Source organism: Acomys minous (assembly GCF_964271855.1).
Source record: "Acomys minous genome assembly, chromosome: 9".
NCBI lineage: Eukaryota > Metazoa > Chordata > Mammalia > Rodentia > Muridae > Acomys > Acomys minous.
Genome location: NC_140490.1, coordinates 62,187,486 through 62,199,145, shown reverse-complemented (window position 1 = coordinate 62,199,145; position 11,660 = coordinate 62,187,486). Strand labels below are relative to the sequence as shown.

Genomic DNA, 11,660 nt, shown 5'->3' with positions numbered 1-11,660 from the left:
TGTCATGGAATGTCTGCAAAGTGCTCATGGGGATGAAAACAGTTATTTATGTAGTAAATGGTTGAATACTCCCTGGTAGAAAACAGTCATGTTGCTTATTCTAGAATGAACCTGTGCCCAAGGAAGAGTCTTTTTATATCTTCTGAAAGAAACTAGTCTACCCTCAACGTTTCTCATTGACACGGTTGTAGATTACAGTCCTTGAGGGTGGGAGACGGGAGAGCTGTGCCTCTAAATGCTCACTCTGTGCAGATGCCCATTGCAGACGCCTGTGTGTCTTCTCGTGGTTGCCACACAGCAGGGTAGGGACACTGGAGAAGCAGACTTACAGGCAGCAGCCTTGAGAGAGACTGCTTTGACAGAGAAAGAGGCTCCTCCCAGCAGGACAGGCTGTGTGTGCTTTGGTTTTTGTGGGGCGGATTTGACGATGCATCCTCAAGCCAATGAACAGTTGGAGCCGGTCCCAGTGTCATCATTTGATGAAGTGACACAGTTAGAATTGATTGGGCCAGAGCCAAGATTGAACTTGCAGTCACAAGCTAAGCAATCTCATCTGTAAAATGGGGACAGCGACTGGTTTTTGTTTTGGAAACTGGTTCTTACAGGCCTGGGCTGCCACAGACTCTTGGGCTCAGCCTCTCCAGTAGATGGGACTAAAGGCACATGTTACTGTGCCTGTGTGATGAGGACATTTCAATTGTTGTGAAAATAAGAGTTAATGCAGGAAAAGCATCTCGCTGAGAGGCTGTGTGCCTACTAAGAGGGGTAGCTGCCACTGCTACTAAGCATAGAGACTTAGGAAACAAGGCGTGGGAGATGGGGATGCAGCAATATAGGGTTCACAGCGCCAGGTCAGGAATGTTTTACCCCATTTTTTTTTCATGCAATTGTTCACCTCCTCCCACCACTGCCCACACTCTCTCCAGTTTCCAGACCTGTGCAAAGGATGCATTTTTCTTCAGGTTTTGTACTGTTCCTTTGAGAATTATGCGGTTGTCAAAAAGACTACAGGGCTCCCACCCTGTTTCTGTGTGTGTGTGTGTGTGTTGTCCTTTTCTGGGGCTCCCAGTGGATGCACTGACTTGCTTTCCCTGGGGTTGGCAGGGGACTGTCTGCTCATTCAGGGTTTTTTTTTTCCTCCAGCTTGTAAGCTAGACAGACTAGAGGCTCAGAGGGAAAGGCCACTAAAGCCTCAGAGCGGCCAGAATTACTGCAGTGTTTGGAATAACGGGACAGGCTTTCTTTGGAAGTGAAACTAATCCTTAAAACTCCAACCGGTCATGGATTAGCATGGCGAGGGGACAACGGATTGTCTTCATCTGGGACAGGAAGAGGAGCGTCGTGGTAATGAGCAATGTGCCTGCTACAGTATTTTATTTTCTTGCTATGTAATTATTTAAATTATGTTAGGAAAAAGTCTTTCAAGCTGCATGTCAACCCCTGGGTTCTATGATATAAGAAAAGCTCATTTTAAAGTGGCTAAATTTTAAAATAAAACATGGGAGGGGGGGAACTAAAGTGAGGAAAGAGTTGCAGCAATAAGATCTTTTCACTCATTGTAGCCACTTTGTTTCTCAACCAAGTGGAGGGGAAGTAAGAATCCAAAACGACGATCGGAAAATTGTTCGTATTTGGGATATTTTTGTCCTCGCATGTTAATATGTACCTAAAGTTCTGTTCCAAATGTCCCTTGTTACCAGATGACGAAGCCTTTCCACAAAGGCAGGGAGGAACGGGGCAGGCTAAAACACCAGCTCACTTTTCTCCAGCCTTTCTCGGAATGCTGCCTGCTCAACAACACCCAGGAGACAACATCTTCTTTCAGACCGACAGACGGCAAGGCAGCGGAACAGCTGATCTCACTCTCCTCTCTCGCAAACATTTCCACCTCTGCTTCAGAGGCAAAAGAATCAACACACTGAGAAAGGCTAGCAAGAAACTAACGCAACAGGGAGGACACAGAGAGTAAAGGCGTAAAAGCAAGAATCGCTCCAGGTATTGCGTGACACAATGAACGTGTCACCACGGGATACTGACGGGTAGAACCGCGAGTTTCATTCCCAGACCGCTGCATCTCTCCTCCTGCATCCCCGTGGGCCACTTTCGTGCTCGACACAGGCTTTAACGAGCAAGAACACGTGTACAATAAACCTTAGCTGTTTGACATTCAATTTCAACTCGGCTTTTAAAATGGCATTAACGGTAACCAACCCATCCCCCTCCCCCCTTCAGCTCCCTTTTCTATTTCGTTTGTAAGTTTTACCACGTAAAAATGAGGAGTTCTTTGATTATAGAATCTGGGACTTAGCTTGCCATTTGAAAAAGGCTTTTGTGGCTGACATTTAAATATCTTGCTCGTTATTCACATTCTAGGTCTCATTCACATACTTATCGTTTATAATAGAAAGAATTTATACTTTTTCCCCCTAGAAACTAGAATATTCCAGTGCCCCAGTGTCTGATTATATGTCATTCATTTCCTTCTAAAATGTTGTTTATAAATTACTTTGTTACTTTTAAGCAAGCTGGAATGAAGTTCGGTATGATTCTTAATCGTGTATGCAGAAACTTCAGTATGAGAAGTCTTTACAACCTTCAGCGGGAAATAGGGGGGCTGTCTAGGGCAGGGAACTGGGGCTTCAGGCGTGGTTGTATGTATCACTCAACTGAGCTATCCTCCATGCCCCCGTATCTGAGCGTTCCCATCAACTGGCAAAAGATGTCCTATACTCTGTTGTTAATGGTAGTGGTGATGGTGACAGCATCTCTCTGCCTTTATAATGATGCTTTCCCTTTGAGCTGCTTAGAAGCTGCAGTGAGCCACCGGCTAGGTGAGGCATGTGTGTGTGTGTGTGTGTGTGTGTGTGTGTGTGTGTGTGTGTGTGTGTGTGTGCACACGCTCGTGCACGTGGGTATGGGGTGGGGTGGGGATGACAGGACAGTGGTATGCGGGTGTTGTGATGACCCCAAGAGGCCAGTATCTCTCCAAAGCCAAAGTCTAGTTGTAGGAGTCATGCTTTAATTTAATAGAGATTGACATTTTTAAGAACCAGCTTGGTGGCAAGGCATGTGTGTGTGTGTGTGTGTGTGTGTGTGTGTGTGTGTGTGTGTGTGTGTCTGCAGTACCCCCCTGTAAACTCTTTTCTTTTACTTTGGGACTGACATACGTACTGAGAGAGAAGCTGGAAGGGAGGGTCTTCAGGGGGCACCAGCGCACCTAGTGTTGTGGGTATTGTCACTGCTCCTTCGACCCCACAGTGAAGAGTAAGATAATTAAACCAGGAGTGGAGGGCTGTGCAACTTGTCAAGGAGACCATCCAGACCAACAGTAAGTGATAGCGGGAACCGTAAACCCACTGCGCATCCAGAAGACCCCAGGCAGCACCTCATTACCGTATCAGGACCTGGCTCCAGATTCTCCGGCCATGAAATTATATTGGGGCTATCACTGGAGCGCATGGCCAGGCACGCAGGGGGCAGGACAGGTCCCAACCAAATGGTCCCAACACAAAGTTTCTTCTCCTCTAAAGAGTTTTACCAGGAGGCTCTCTGCCACCACCGGTGCCTAACTTCTCCACGGCTTTAAGAAATGTGCTTGGAGATTGTCCTTGGTGTCTGTTTTTGTCGTCCACAGCCTTTTGTCTTGTCTCGCTAATCTCTGCAGTGTGGGTTCTGGGACGGAGGTCAGGTTTCAGGAGAACATGTGTTTCACTGTATGGAAATGTGCCCTGGTCGGCAGAGTAAACAGCAGTATCCGAGGAGGGAGACCCAAAGCCACTGATTACTATCAAAGAGTGCTGGAGCCGTAAACAGTAATTGACCATCTTTTGAGAAAGGTAGAAGGGCTTTACGGCAAGGCCTTTTGTTGTCTTTAGCCCCTGTCTATCTAGAGTCACCAGGCCAGGATCGTATATCAGTCTCCAGTTCAAAAGGGGTTTTTATTCCTTGATTGGTTCTTTGCCAGGCTGGGGAAGGATCCCAGGTTCGCACGGCCAGGCAACAGCTCCACCATTGATCTACGTGTGTCTCAGGCTATTTTCTTTCAATTTCCTTTTTTTTTTTTTTTAAAGAAAATGAGTCAAATTACTCTCTTGAAACTGTAGTAAACAAACACTAATAAAGTAACAAATTTCTTTTGAACTCTTTAGGCAATGCAAAAAGCAAAGGGCCCAGCCTCACAGAAATCAAGTTTACCTCTAATTAATGAGCCGTAGAAAACAAACAAACAAACAAACAATAAACCCAAAAAACAAAAAACGAGGCAAGAGACTATTCTGTAGTGGTTTGAGATACAGAAGAAATTAAGAAGTAAAGCTGGGGTCAGTCCTGCAGGCAATGATGCTGAGCTCTTTTTCATGAAGTGTCCCACAGTAGCATACACAGAGTCACACTTTCAGCCAGGCTATAGGAATCCAGGCACCTGTAGAATCCTGCTTCCTATTTCTTTTGTCACAAAAGTCCTGCTTTTTTTTTTTCTTCTCCTTTCCCCAAGGTAAAGACTAGCCCCTGCCACTTCCCTACCTGAGTCAGTGATGCCTCTAGCCTTGAAGATGCAGTTGGCCTCCCATGATCACAGCTGGAGTAAGTACAGCCTGAAGATTCTGGAGGTGCCTTCTCTCTCCTATGCTTTGCGCATGGAGACAGGTGTGCATACATTTGTGCGCTCTCCTGACTTATTTTCCATAACTTACCCTGTATAGAGGTCTGATATTTGATGTAAAAATTTACAAACTCAATAATCTAATTTGCAATCTTTAGCTCAAAAAAGGTATTTATTTACAGACGAATAAATGAATTAAAGTTCTCTGTCTTAAGTGCAGAAGGACATGTTTTTAAATCTTCACAAAACAGAATAGAGAGGAGAAATTCAGAGTAACAATGCCTGTTAAATTACACGCTCACTGCTGAAGAGTTCTCAGACTTTGAGCAAAATTTAAAGTACTTCTGGCAACAATGGTTAAAAGATTTGTTATTTTTTTATAAGCATATATGTGTGTGTGTAAATCCCTTCATATTTTAGTTAGTATGTACTCATTGTATAAAATGATGGGTTTGTGATAGTGTCATGACTGTGTATCATGAGCTGTGATCTTATTTACTCTGTCCCCTGTGCCCCTCTCCCGCCCCTGCTGTGATCTGGTCAGGTCCTTTCTGTTTTCAAGTCCTGTTTTTTTTTCTTGAGTCTAGATGACTTATGTGATAGGATGCTTGTTTGAATGTATGTTTTGTGACTATTTAAGACTCTAAGACAATAAAGGTTTATTAATAAATCAGAAATACTTCTGTATCAGAAATAATTCCTGTTTATGTGACTATAGCAGTAATTTATTATATTTAAAGGAATATAGAAAATTATTATGTAATTATTTCATCTCATTGTCTCTTCTGTTTTAACTTTTACAATGGGAATTTAGTATTAGGAAAAAAAACCTTCAGTAATATTAAAGCTTCAATTTTAAAACCAGTTAAAAATGGAAAGATCCTTAAAGAGCAGTCACTGTGGTAAACAGCTGTTAAAGGTGGTTTTCACCATGCTTGGCCCTTAGAAGGCTTTGTTGTTACTAATACAGTTTGAATTTTTTATATTCATTTTTGTTTTATTGGTTTAATGAGTTCTACAAGTTTTAGTAAAATTGTGACCCCTTGTTTATTTTATTTTTAATGACAGTGATGAAGTCATGAAAGGGCCGTCAACTTTTCGTGTTTTTGTAAGGAATAAAATGAAACGCTTTAAGATTTCCTTGTGAAAAACGAAAAGCATTAAGAAAGCATTTGGATAGGGTTCTAATAGGAGCTTTGGGACCAGATTGAAAGTCTATAATTTCTAGAAAAATAGTAGAACACTTAAACGTAGCAAAGTAATTTGAATTTTAGTTACATTTGATATTAATTAGTAGTCGTGTGCTGTTTTGAGATTAAAGCACTCCAAGGGATTCATTTAAAAAACACTCTCTACATCAACCACCAGGGGTCGTAAGAGAACACACAATGCCTGGGTGGGTTGACTTTCTTTTCAGAGCCAGCCAGCTGTCTGGGCCACCTACCACAGCCAAGCGTTTGTCATGCACCGAGAGATAAGAGAAAAATCACATTTTCAAAGTTGGAAACATGAAGTTTGAACTTAGAATGCAAAGTTGTCTGGATTGCTGAAAAAAAAAAAGAATTTAGATTTGAAGAAGTACTTTTGAATCCGGATTTTTTTTAAAAAGCCATTAAAAATTGGTTGTTAAGTAGTAACAAAGAGCCAGATAGTGGAGGATTCTGTATATATGAATGCTCTGTCACATTGGCAGCATAAATAAATTAGTTAAGGCTTAGCACTGGGAGTTGGGGTGATGGTTAGGTGATTGGAGTGTCTTTTTTGCGTATTAAGACTGTCGTTAAATTGAGTATGATGATGACATATAATCATTGTGACCACACTAAAAGCCACTGAATTGTACACTTTTGATGAATGAACCTTGTTTCACAAACCATAGTGACGTAAGACTGTTCAAACAAAGACTTAACATACAGCACTGTGTAACTATCAATGTGGACATTTCCAATATTTATTTTCTTCCTATTCACAGGGTTTGGATAATCAGTTATGATGTATCTTATGCTTTGAATTTCACTGAAATAAATATGGATTGATTTTTGGTATTTTAAGTGAGAGTTGGAGGGTATTCAGGTAGAGAGGTTCCTGGGAGAGAGGAGGACACAGTGCCAGGGGCCTGGAGCCCAGACCTGAGCCTTCCCTTCCCCCACACTTTCCCTTCCTGGAGGCAGCCTTCCTTTTCCTTGTCATGAAATGGAGGGCAGAACTTGACCACTCCAGTGACATTTTAGTTCTACGGCACTTCTGGAACCTTCTCTGTCTACTGGCATCTATGTGACCTTCTGAATGTTTAGAAAACTCCCAAAGTGCCTTCAGCCAGCCCTGTTCCATATTTGCACTTTTCCTGAGTGAGGCAAAGAGGCAGCCTTATGGTCTGAGGTTGTTAAGTCTGCTTTGGAAGCAGATGTTGAAACCTTCTGCTAAATTACTTGCGTTTGGAAGCTTGAATAAAACATTACTTATATTTAAAAAAATTTTAATACATTAAGTTTATTTCATTAAAATACAGAATTAAAATTATAAGGATTTCCAAAATTGGGATTTCATGTGCAATAAGCAATCTAGCAAGCAGTCACGTTCAATTATACTTAATAAATATACAGTTCACCTATGCCCCTCTACTTTTAACTCAGCATTTTAAGACGTGGAAAGTGGCGAAACACATTTTTCAGATATATGAACGTTTTCAGAGAAATGTGTTTTGAATCAGAAAGAAACAGTCCACCCTGATGGAGTCCGTACTGCTCTTAACCTTTCTTTTGGCGAAGAATGATCTTTCGAGGCTCACTTGAATCCTCTCATTTCACTGGTTTAGTTATGAATTACACAGCCCCAAATCATGATTTTTTTTTTTGTCTCACCTACACAAACAGGCTTCAAAGCGATGGGAATGACGCGTCCATCTGTGGTACTCTCCTGATACAAGACGCTGTGACGGCCACAGTATGAGCCGCTGGCCCTGCTGTGGAGGGGAAGCCTTCCTCCTGTTGCAGAAGCAGGATTTTGGTAGGCTTGCTCTTGAGCAGTAGCCACAGCTGCTGTGAACAAAGGAACGTGATAGCCATGTCATATTGTCATGTCCAGAAGACAGTATTTTACAGTATTCCTCCTGATGCTCTGCTCTTTTATTCTTTTTTTTTTTAAGATTTATTTATTGTATTTATTGCATATGAGTGCTTTATCTGCAGAAGAGGGCATCAGATCACATTATAGATGGTTGTGAGCCAACATATGGTTGCTGGGAATTGAACTCAGGACCTCTAGAAGAGCAGGTGGAGCCCTTAACCACTGAGCCATCTCTCCAGCCCTGCCCTTTTATTCTTTCAGCCTCTTCTTCTGTGATGTTTCTCTGAGCCTTTACAGGCTGTCTGGGGTTTGTGTGATTAAGCAAACAACAACAACAACAACAACAACAACAAATCTCATTTAGAGCTAGGCGCCCAGTTTCTTATTCTCATTTCCTTTGAGCATTTGTGCAGCTTTCCACTTAGTGCAGTCCATTGCAAAAAGAAGCATCTCTGACCAAGGTTATGAGCAGTCCAGGTCTATGGTATAAACATAAGTATTTAGAAGTCACCTCGACAGCATTGCCTTTTAGCAAAAACAAAACAAAAACAAAAGCAAAACAAAACAATAGCAGCTTCTGCTCTAGCAGCTATAACCTCCACTCACCGTGGGCTTTTGACCAGGATTACTGTACCAGGCATAAAATTTCCTCCTGCGGAGTAGACCTTGGCTTCAATTAGAAAGTGATTAGTTACCCCATAACAGTTATGTACCAGTTGGCCTGGCTTGCCTGGAAGGTCAGTATTATAATGCAGGGTCAAGTGCTGGGAAAGGCCACCGACGTGCTTAGCAGCCTGCATGATCCCTTCTGGTGCTACGAAAGTTATCCAGCAGGAAGGGAGATTCCTGCCCAGTTTGGTTTGTTTTTCTATGTACTTCATGCAAAGTCAGTGCTGTTTAGAAATAAGGCCTTCTCAGATAGTGTTGTTTTGGGTGTCTTTGCTGTCTCCTTGACCCATAACCCCCAGGGAAGTATTTCATGTCTTGCTCTGAGATTTTCATTTAATAAGCCATGTATTCTGGGAGAGACATTGTCTACCGATACAGGGAAGTTTGGCATAAACTCTGTTTTACAGTTATATTTTGAAATTAGCTTCCTAACAGTGCATTTCTGTAAAGATTTTTGGGTAAGCCATCTGTCTTCCCCACCCTTCATCCCCATGTTTGCTTTGTTGGGTACACTCCAGGATTCCCCCATTTCTTTCTTTTTACACATATTCTATTATCTTTCTAATTATTACTATTATTTTGCTAAAATATTTTATTTATTATTATTTTATGTGCACACATGTTTGCCTAGTGCACAGTGTACATTCTTGGTGCCCGTAGAGGCCGGAAAAGGGCATTTGATCCCCTGGAGCTTGAGTTAGAGATGGTTGTAAATTGCCATGTGGATGCCAGGAGCTAACCCATGTCCTCTGTAAGAACAGCGAGGGCTGTTAACCACTGAGCCACCTCTCCAACCCCCAATTACTCTTTTTAAAAAATTAAGTTGCACAATAGTAGGTGCCCATGTAGATTTCCATGCACTCTTCCTTTGGGCTAGCCTTACCTTCCACCTGTGCTTCATGGCCCACCCTGCATAAGCCGATCTGCTCCAGCATTTCATTTTTCCACCTTTGTTTTCTGTGTGGTGTATTCCTCCCCTTCCCTTAGTCTGCCCCCCCCAAAGGTCCCTTTCTAGTTTCCTGTGTTCCAAGTTAACAACACAAGAAAAGATATGAGGCTAGGGTCTGCATAGGAGACAGAAGGTTCAGCTTTTGTCTTTCCCCGGCTTGAGTTAGCATACTCAGCTAAAATTCTCAGTTCCACTCATTTATCTGCAAGCCTTATGACTTAATTTTTCCTTACAGTTGAGTAATAGTAATTTGTTTATATGTCACATTTCGGTTATCCATTCATCTTTTGGCCGATACCTAGGTTTATTCCATTTCTTAGTTAGTGTGAATGTAGCAACAATGAAGGTGAATGTGCAAGCGTCTCTGTACGAGGGTCTAAAGTCCTTTGGGTATCAGCCTAGGAGTGCTGTAACTGGGTCATGTGGAAACTCTACTTCTACTTGTTTGAGGTGCCCGTGTTTGATTTCTAAAGTGGCTATCCGAGTTTATACTCCCACCACAATATGTAGTAGTTCCCTTTTTGCCACACCCATGCCAGTGTTTGTGGGCATTTGTACTCTTCATGAGAGCCATCTGAATGGAGTGAGATAGAATATCAGAGTAGTTTTACTTCGCATTGACCTGATGGATAAGGATAAGGGCTGGATAGGGACAGTGGTGTAGTGATGTGGTTTGTTGTTGCTGTTTTTCTTTTGTCAACTTGACATAAGCTAAAGTCATCTGAGTGGAGGGAGTGCCAATTAAGAAAATGCTTTCTACAGATCCAGCTGTAGGCAAGCCTATAGGGCATTCTCTCTCTCTCTCTCTCTCTCTCTCTCTCTCTCTCTCTCTCTCTCTCTTTCATTCCTTCCTTTTTGTTTGTTTTTCAGGACAGAGTTTCTCTATGTAGCCTTGGCTGTCCTGGACTCCCTTTTTAGATCAAACTGGCCTGGAACTCACAGCCATCCATCTGCCTCTGCCTCTGGGCATTTTCTTAATTAGTGATTAATGGAGGAGGGCCTAGCCCATTGTAGGTGGTGCCATCCCTGGGCTGGTGATCCTGGGTTCTACAAAAATGTAGGATGAGCAAGTCATGAGGAGCAAGTCAGTAAGCAGCATCTCTACATGACCTCTATATCAGCTCCTGCCTCTAGGTTTCTACCCTGATTCAGTGTTTGTCTTGGCTTCCTTTAAAGATGAACTATGATATGGGAAGTGTAAACCAAATACACCCTTTTCTCCCCAACTTACTTTTGGTTATGGTGTTCCATGATAGAAACAGTAGCCCTAACTAAGACAAGTTGGTACATCGGGTAGACTATTGCTGTGACAGACCTGACCATGTTATTTTGGGAAGGACTGTGAAAAGGCTTTGGAGCTGTGGGCTAGAAAAACCATTGACTGTTAAGAGCTCAGTGAGGTATTCTCTAGAAGCCTTGAAGATAAGACTGTTGAGAGTAGTGGAGCTGATAGAGGCCTGGTATGTGACTCTACTAGGCCTTTTGTGTAAAGAATCTGTGGTATCCAGTCTGCTGAGAATGAAGAATCAGCCATGATTAACAAGAGACCAGCGCCACTGAGGTGAAACCTTTGTATTACTGGGGCAGCTGCTGCTGGTGAGGTGGATCTGAGAAGATGGCGGTGGTTAAGAGGAGACCAGCATCACTGAGGTGAAGTCTTCTGGGAAGTGTCTCCCAAGAGTCATCACACAGAGGTGATGACTCTTGTGTTCCAGAGGTGGCCAAGGTTGTTAGCAGCCAAACTGGGTTGTGGAAGAGTTACTGAGATGGTATTGATTTTGAAGGCATGGAGGGTTCACGGAGAGCAGCCAAGGCTTGGCTGGAGAGGCCATGGGTAAAGACGCAGCCTCAAGAACAGCTGAAGGCCCAGGACTGGAGGGGTCATTCAGAGAAGCTGAAGCTTGGCACCATGAAGAGAGCCTAGGAGTAGCCACTGGCAAAAGCGAATCCCAGTTGCAGCATAAGACCCCAGCATTTTGGAGATGCCAGTACTGTTGAGTGACCACCAAGAACAGCGGCTGTGGTGGAGCAGAGCATGCCGAGATTAGAAGGCAAGCCATGTGCATCGCAGGAGGTGGAGATGAAGAAATGACCCAAACCCTTTGGAAGATCACAGAAGATCATGAGTGGGCCCCAGAAATTGAACGTTGGTTATTTTTACAGTTTAGGGAGTTTGGTTTTGTATTAATCTGATTGTGACTGTGTCATGGTTCTTCCTGCTCGTAGTAAGAACATATTTAACTTAAGTTTCATCTTCACAGGAACCCACAGTTGAGAGATTTTTGAACCTTTAAAAGAGATTTGAAAATTTTAAAGCAACTGGATGTTTTAAAAGGACTAAAATTTTAATATGTTTGAATCTGTAAAGACTGTGGG

General features: G+C 42.7%; 1 long non-coding RNA gene across 1 annotated transcript; it reads left to right on the top strand.

The window, feature by feature from the left end:
- Positions 1-1,156: 1,156 nt before the first annotated feature.
- Positions 1,157-11,039, top strand: LOC311605302. Its single transcript, XR_014781891.1, has 5 exons — positions 1,157-1,344; positions 1,701-1,995; positions 4,493-4,581; positions 7,474-7,606; positions 10,155-11,039. It is a non-coding gene; the product is annotated as an uncharacterized lncRNA (long non-coding RNA).
- The last annotated feature ends 621 nt before the right edge of the window (positions 11,040-11,660 follow it).